At 35.9% G+C, this 9108-nt stretch overlaps 1 long non-coding RNA gene across 1 annotated transcript; it reads right to left on the bottom strand.

Moving 5' to 3' along the window:
- Positions 1 to 5906: 5906 nt before the first annotated feature.
- LOC128647685 (uncharacterized) lies at positions 5907 to 8569 on the bottom strand. Its single transcript, XR_008400382.1, has 2 exons — positions 7322 to 8569; positions 5907 to 7017 (listed from the first exon to the last, which is right to left on the bottom strand). It is a non-coding gene; the product is annotated as an uncharacterized LOC128647685 (long non-coding RNA).
- Positions 8570 to 9108: the final 539 nt, after the last annotated feature.

The following is a 9108-nucleotide window of genomic DNA, read 5'->3' as shown; positions in this document are numbered from 1 at the left end:
CTGCGCCAGTGTTAAAAAAAAATACATCCAATTGGCTGAGTCTATGAAGCGGCTGTAGCACACACTTTCAAGTTAAATTTTTTTTTTAAATGACCGCATATTCAGTGCAGCCACGGCAAGTGCTGCCCCCTAAAATCTGACGCTCCTGGCACCGGCCTTGTTAGCCTATGCCTTAACACGCCCCTGCCTTACACACAGCCCCCTCTCCAGTACCTTATATACAGTTACATAATATTATAGAGATGTTCACATAGACTAGCCTTTCTCAGTACTTTATATACAGATATTTAATATTATAGAGAGGTTCACTCTGCCTTTACGCACACGGCTCCTCCCCAGTTTCTTTTATACTATCCTTATATCCTTATATAGTAATATATAATATTATAGAGATATTATAGGTTACTTCTGTCTCACAGACAACCCTTTCCCTAGTACAATTTTTACAGATATAAAATATTATAGGGAGATTAACATCAGCCTAACACACACAGCCCCCTCCCCAGTTCCTTATATACATATACTGTATATATTATAGAGAGGTTCCCTCTGTCTCACAAACACCCCCTCCCCAGTTCCCTATATACAGATATATAATATTATGGAGTGGTTCCCTCTGTCATGCAGACAGCCCTTCCCCATACCTTATACCCAAATACCTTATATACAGAGGTTCCCTCTGCCTCATTCACACACACACATATCCCTCTCCCCAGTTCCTTATATACAGATATATAACATTATAAAGAGGTTCCCTCGGCCTCACACACAGCCCCCTCCCCAGTTCCTTATATACAGATATATAACATTATAAAGAGGTTCCCTCTGCCTCGCACACATCCCCCTCCCCAGTTCCTTATATAGAGATATATAACATTATAAAGAGGTTCCCTCTGCCTCACACACATCCCCTCACCAGTTCCTTATATACAGATATATAACATTATAAAGAGGTTCCCTCTGCCTCACACACACCCCCTCCCCAGTTCATTATATACAGATATATAATATTATAGAGCTTCCCTCTGTCTCTCACACACACTTTCCCTGTGACACACACACACCAGTTCCTGCTTCTTTATAAGCACATAAACACATGCACACACCTTCTTCAGCACAGTATATACAGATATATAACAGTATAGGAAAGAGGGTTTTTCCTATTTCCAGTTGAGCACTAAGATTATGGCATCTAGCTCCCATCCAGCTAAAGGACCTGTGATGTTATGACTGCTGCAACCACATGGCTACTGTGACATCACTGGTCCTTAGGCTTATTAGGAAGAAGCTGTTAGGTTTTTTTATAGGTTACAATATGTGCTTGCTTCTGTGCTAGTTAAACTTTTCTCTCTACAAGGATGAGAAGCCAGTAGTCTCTGCAGCTACTCAAGTGGCTGGGAAGCCAACTATTAGCAGACATAATTGGACTGCTGCACCTAGATCTTCCACTAGGTTAATCGCCTGCATGACATTCTAGCACAGCATCTCTGCGCGGGGCCGTCTTCTCTCTGACAAGTTCACTGATGATTTGAAGCCTTCCCTGCACGGCCGGCTCACGAATAGGGGGTAAAAAATACAATTATTACAAGTCAAGTAGTACTTACCATAACTAACCACCGGGCAGGTCCTTCTTCTCATCAGCTCGGCTAGTCTTCTTGAGACACTCAGCACAGTGTCACAACTTCACACCGACCAACCGTCCATCACAGGTCACACTGACAGTCTGACTCACTGCGATCTTCTCACTCTTTCCGTGCCAGCAGCAACACGCGTCTCCTCCTGGCTCCAGAGGAAGAGTGAGTCAGATAGTAAGTCACGTGATGACACTGAGCTGACCTGATTGGCTCCCAAGTCCTGAGGCTTCTTGGAAAAAAGCCTCTATAGGAAGCATATGGGCTGGCCCACGAGCAGCTTAAGCAGCACCACTGGGTGGCGCTAGCTCACGGCTTATACATTAGGCTAGCAAGCCATCCATGTTGTGCAATGGAGGAGGACAGCTGTATGGCTCACTGCCTCTCCTTCATTGCGCAACATGGATCACTCTGGAGTTGGGGGGGTGTAGATTAATGGAAAATTTGCATTCAAAGTCATAACACTTTATTTTTTAATAAAATAATTATTAAAAACTTTTTTCCTTCATTTAACAGGTGCGGCGGCAGTGCCTCACCTGCCTGCTATGAGGGCACGTCATCAAGTCCAGTTATTCGGTATGATAGTCTCTGCTTGCTGGAATGTTGACCCTTTTCCTTGGGGTAAGAGTTTGTATGCAGAGTCTCTTGTCTTATAGTTATCATAACATCTCCTTACCTTTTTCACTTATTCTCCCTTCACCCTGACTCTGCTACCCTCCCCAGTTTCCCGTGTTAGGGTTCTTCTCTCCATCTAGGTTTTATGCATATGTTCTAGTTACAGTACACATTTTTCTTACAAACTGGTAACAAATTTCAATAACAATAATTTTCAAGTACTCTGATTGCCTCTCTCTAAGAGTGCCGACAAACACACTGTTGTTTTGTAATGTTATGCTGTATCGCTTGTCCCTGAGTCTGTCTGTGTATATCATTTGCAATTTACCTCTCAGGCTATCCTCAAATAGGTACTCTGTATTTCTGAGGGGGTACAAAAGTTGTTTTTGCATAGATTTGTCTAAACTGAGTATATAAAGTATACAACAGAAGTGAGTACACCCCTGGGCAATATCACTTAAAGGGACAGTTTACTCAAAAATGTTCTCTCCTTTAATTTGTTCCCAATGATCCACTTTACCTGCTGGAGTGTATTCAATTGTTTAAAAGTATTTCCATTAACCTTATATTGGCATTTGAATTAGTTTATTTAGCCTGTGGTATCCCCACCTATTCTAAAAGATTTTGGTCTCGAGGCCAAGCTGTGTTAACACAGCCAGTAGAAGAAACTATACTCCCAGTGGGTTATAGAAGAGATAAGGTAATAAAATGCTAATTTTCCATTGTTCTCTACACATATTAGTGATTGGTTTATGGACAGATATAAGCTAAAGAAGCAGGTATATGTACACAATGTGATAAAGTAATGAGATCTGATTATACCTACAAGCTCAACCCATTTTATTACGTTGTAGCTTCAGAATGCACCGCCACCATTACAAGTCTTGTTGGTATAGCTGTACCGCAAGCCTTTTAGCCTGTACCGCAACGTCAGTCCTGCACTCTTAATGGGATTCCCATAGCACTGGTATTACTAGTTTTGCGGTGAGGCTAAAAAGCGAGCGTTACAGCCTAAAATGACAAGATCCGTACCGCCATCTAAAGTCAGTAGTTATGAGTTTTACACTTCAAATCTGTAACATAAAACTCATAATTAAAGTGTTAAAAAGTACACTAACAACCATAAACTACCTATTAACCCCTAAACCAAGGCCCTCCCACATCGCAAACACTATTTAAAATTTATTAACCCCTAATCTGCCGCTCCCGACATCGCCGCCACTTAAAAAAAAGATTGACCCCTATTCCGCCACTCCCCGAAATCGTCACCATTATATTAAAGTTATTAACCCCTAAACTGCTGCCCTCCCGCATTACAAACACAATTTAAATATTATTAACTTCTAATCTGCCGTCTGCCGACATCGCCCCCACTATAATAAACCTATTAACCCCTAAACCTGAAAGCCCCCCACAATGAAATATACTAAATTAAACTATTAACACCTAAACCGAAAGCCCCCACATTGCAATAAACTAATTTAAACTAGTAACCCCTAAACCTAACAACCCCTAACTTTGTATTAAATTTACAATTTCCATAGCTTAACTTAAATTAAAACTTACCTGTCAAAATAAAAGAACTAAGTTTAAACTAACAATTAAACTAATATAATAATTAAACTAAAATTAAACTAACTACCAATTAAATTAAATTAAACTAAACTACACATTAAAAAAAATCCTAACACTACTCTAAAAATTACAAAGTATCTAATTACAACAACAAAAATACTAAGTTACAAAAAAATAACAAACACTAAATTATGGAAAATAACAAACGAATTTATCCAAAATTAAAAAGAATTACACCTAATCTAATAGCCCTATCAAAATAAAAAAGCCCACCCAAAATATAAAAAAACCTAGCCTACAATAAACTACCAAAAGCCCTTAACAGGGCCTTTTGTGGGGCATTGCCCCAAAGATATCAGCTCTTTTACATGTAAAAAAACCCACAAAGACCCCCCAACAGTAAAACCCACCACCCAACCAACCCCTCAAAATAAAAAACCGAATTCTAAAAAAAAACCTAAGCTACTTATTGCCCTGAAAAGGGCATTTGTATTGGCATTTAGCTCTTTTACTGCCCAGACCCTAAACTAAAAAAAAAAACACCCAAAAAACCCTTAAAAAAGCCTAACACTAATCCCCTGATGATCCACTTACAGTTTTTGAAGTCCCGCTTGAACGATCTTCATCCCCGGAGTTGAAGTCCTGATCCAGGCGGTGAGAAGTCTTCATCCAGATGGCATCTTCAATCTTCATCCCAGCGGTGAAGTCCTGATCCAGGCAGCGAGAAGTCTTCATCCAGGTGGCCTCTTCAATCTTCATCCAGGTGGCATCTTCTATCTTGATCCTGGAGGCACGGAGCGGGTCCATCCTGAAGACATCCGTCACGGAGCATCCACTTCATACAGTCGCCGCCGTACACTGAATCTTCAATACAAGGTACGCGATCCAAGATGGTGTCCCTTGCATTCCTATTGGCTGAAAAGTTTGAATCAGCCAATAGGAATTAGGGCTGCTAAAATACTATTGGCTATTCAAATCAGCCAATAGGATTAATTCAAATTAGCCAATAGAATGAGAGCTGCTTAAATCCTATTAGAATCCTATTAGAATAGGAATATTTTTTTTATTTTTGATAATTTGTGTAATGTATATTATTAGGGGGTGTTTTTTTTTTTTTTTGCAAAAGAGCTGTTTAACTTAGGACAATGCAATACAAAAGGCCCTTTTAAGGGTGAGGGTTTGTATAGTCTTAGGGGATGTTTATTTTTTTTTATCAAAAGAGCTGTTTAACTTAGGACAATGCAATTACAAAAGGCCCTTTTAAGGGTGAGGGTTTGTATAGTGTTAGGGGATGTTTATTTTTTTTTTGAGCAAAAGAGCTGTTTATCTCAGGGTAATGCCCTAAAATAAGCCCTTTTAAGGGCCCCCCAAAAGGCCCTGTTAAGGGCCCTTGGTATTTTATTCTAGATTAGTTTTTTTTTTATTTTGGGGTGTTTTTTTTTTTTTTTAAAGGGTATTAGAATAGGAATAATCTTTATTTTTTTTGCATAATTTCATTTTTTTTATAATGGTAGTTTTTTATTTTTTGTAATAGTAGGATTTTTTAATTTTTTGAGATTTTAGTGTTTTTTTTTTGTAATGTTAGGTTTTAGTGTAAGGCAGGTTAGGTTTTATTTCACAGGTAAGGTTGTATTTATTTTAGCTAGGTAGTTAGTAAATAGTTAATAACTATCAACGTTCGTTACTTTCCCTATAGCACTCAAAATTAGCTTATTAGCTAATTCATATACACAAAAAAGCCTTAATAAACAAATCTCATATATTTTATACTCTGCAGCTGGTAAAAAAAGTAATTGGAAACACATTAAGGAAAAAAACTATTTTATAGTATATTGTCCCTTTAAATATCAATTTATTCAAAATAGTATCTGTCGTATACCTCTGCCTAAGGGCTGTCACTAAATGAGTGTTTAGCAACAGATGTATATGTATGATTCTCGCAAAAGAGGATAAAAATGAGATGCTTGTAAGAATTATTCTTTTATATGGCTTTATTTCGCCTTTGTTAGACAAAACCCTAACTATAGACAAATATTTAATCTGGGTTATCTAACAGATTAAATTAATACTCATATTTATCAAATATTAGTTGACATAAATCATTTATTAATCACAGCAAGATTAATACATACCTCGAGATCTGAAGGCAGAAGATAACAATAGCCTCATACAAATGCAAAGCTTATATACACATTTTAAGCCAATGAAATCAAAGCATACCATAAATGAAAAGGCTATCTTTGTATATTTTAACTTCCTTAAAAGACTTTATAATTTTGGCTGACATATAGAAAATACTAATTTAACTTGTTCATGCGCAGTGTATTAGAGTGTTAATAATACTATGTCTAGCTAGCAGTATAGGTGTTTTGATTGACAACAGCAACTGAATTTAAATGTCACAGTTCTAAATACATTGTCTTTAAAACAGCATTTAACCCATTACTAACTAAACTGACTAATCCTAAATTAATTTAATTTATAACTCTTTATTCCATATTCTATATCTTAATTTATATCTAAATGTTTTATCTATGAAAAACATATTTAATGTGTAATTCTTCTTTGTATATTTTATTCTAATCATGATTTTATAATTTATTCTAATCATGATTTTATAACTCCACATTCCCCCACTTTCTTTTCTTTTTGTCAGACACAATCCCAATGATTAAACACTAAGGGCCAACACAGAAGAAACTACCAGACATATACCAGACATATTTCAAACAATAGACAGTGGATTTGACGTCATACACTACTATAAAGAATGTTCCAACAATTACATAGTTCATAAGTAAAGTTGTTCAAGTCTTGATTGAAGGAATCAAATCAATAGCAGCGTCATTGCAGAGAAAGTTCAGTTCATAACTACGTTAGTAGTAAGAGCAATTTGTTGCAGAATTGAAAGCAATAAAGTCTGTAGGAGCAGTTCCGACAAGAAATACCACATGTGTAATCTTACAAACAGGAACAAATAGTGTATATAACCACTGAAAAGGCCAAGGAAGAACCATAGGGTGAAACAAGTAGATGACACAGTTAGTTGCAGGAAACGATTGCAGCAACCATAGGTAAACTTGTCACAAGGCCTCAGCATGTCTAGTAGTAGTCAGGCAGATCAATTCAGAAGAGCCCAAGTGCAAATCAAAAGAATTCCATCCAGACACCAAGAAAAGAGAGAGATAGGAGTATCCTAAAAAAAATTAAATGAAAGTATAAGTATACAATATTGAAATCAAATTATTCTATATGTCAGTCAAATTGGATTAGGAAGCCTAGTTGTATCAAGCGAAACTGAATAAGCAGAATATAAAGGTACATAACGTTTTTGTTGTGAATTAAGATGTTCCATGTTGTAAGTTGTCTAACTAATTTTTTCTTTAAATGCTTTTGATAACAAACACAACCACACATAAAAATAAACATAAAAATTTGAACAATAGTTAAAACAATAACAGGGTGTAACATAATATTAAAAAATTGAGTAGCTGTACTACTATATCCAAATACAGATTCCCACCAAGATATATTTGCATCCTGTAAAATACTAGAAGTAGCTGATTTTAAAATTCCTTGTTCGTGTTCAACTGTAATTTTAGTATCTACAGAAACATGTTTTAGATTTTGTAACAAGGAAGAAATTATAGTAGAATCAGTTAACCATTTCTTCATTTGTGATCCCATACCCAAAGGTAAATTATAAACAGAAAAATTCATAACATCGTCCCATGTTAAATTTAAAGTAATATTAAGAGTTTGGGGCATGGTAAAATTCCAATTAGATGATGCAATATATTTAAGTGGAATAGTATTACACCAGGTACCAGGTAATAAATGAGAACTAGCAAATACATTATCCTGTGTTTGGAATATAATAGTATCAGAATTAAATAAATGAAAACAAACTCTGTCAGATCCTAAATAAAATACCGGTCTAAGTACATTAAAATGACTTTGTAAGGTACAAGACTTTTGATTTTCCCAACATGTTTCATTGGTTGTATGGAATTGTGAAAGGGAACAGATAAACGAATTTACATTGGAATGACACAATGATACATCAACAAGTGTCCATTTTGATTCATCAATGTTATGTGACAATACTGGAAACAGTAATGAACCATTAGCAGGAAGACCAATTGTCGCTAAGCGATAAATAATAGTATCTTTACCAGACCAAGGAATTAATGTATGAATCATACAAAAGTCAGTGGTGCAGTCAGATAAAATTACTTCCCACCATAAAAGATGTGTCATGGCAAAATTAGTGACTGACTTAGATGCAGCTAAACTTAAAGAAGCTGGCCACTTTCTAGACCATAAACTTTGAAGTTGAATCTTTAAGTCAGTAGATAGATCAGATTGTACTTGAGAGCATAACATAGCCCAGGCTGTCTCATGTGTAAAATTATATAATTCATTTACTAAAACATTAAATTTATCTTTAATAATATTAGTAATATCCACCATAACATAAGTTTGATGTTGCTGGAGATTAGCAATATTATTGTTAATTCCATATTGAGTATCTAAGCCTGTAGCTGCATGACAGGCAAGATTTGCTAATTTATATCTTAATATTTCAGAATTTATTTGTGCAGTAGAGCCAATCATATGCTCCCAAGCCAGTCGCAAGTACATCTCTCCTAGGTCTATCATTAGATCGAAGAGAAACATTTTGCAGTAAACTTTCATGAAACCACCATTGGAATGATTTTTCTTGTACAGATACAAAGGGAGTGCAGTTTGAATATTGTGTAGAAACCATCCACCTTGATAATTGAAGATGCCAAGTAACTAAACGATATTCAACATCATAAGCAACTTGTGTCGCAGAATCTAAACGTACCTGAATAGGATCACCTTCATGAAAAGGTTTATCTAAGGAGGTAGGAATAGGTTTAGACAAAGGAAGTGAAGTAGTAGTATGTACAAATATACTAATATGAACAGAAAATTGGGAAATACCATGGTCCATACATTGCCATAATCCTACAGAATCAAAAGGATTCAAATGATTAATTAATAAAGTAGCAGGTATATAAGAAACATTAGAGAAATCTACTGTGCTACTTGTATCACAAGATAAAATATTATCTGACATAACCAAAGGAACTTGTTTATCACCATGTAGAATTCCTGCAGGAGAAGAAAGTAAATCAATACTGCATAGGAGACAGATGTTCTTTCCTGTATGGGGTACGCCACCATATCCTGGAATAATAAGATGAGAAGCATTAATATACCATTCTTGTAAATAATCAAACTTTTTCACACTAGCAAC

This window comes from Bombina bombina, chromosome 2 (genome assembly GCF_027579735.1).
Source record: "Bombina bombina isolate aBomBom1 chromosome 2, aBomBom1.pri, whole genome shotgun sequence".
Classification (NCBI taxonomy): Eukaryota; Metazoa; Chordata; class Amphibia; order Anura; family Bombinatoridae; genus Bombina; species Bombina bombina.
Note: the sequence above shows the minus strand (reverse complement) of the source record. Positions and strands in the feature narration are given on the sequence as shown.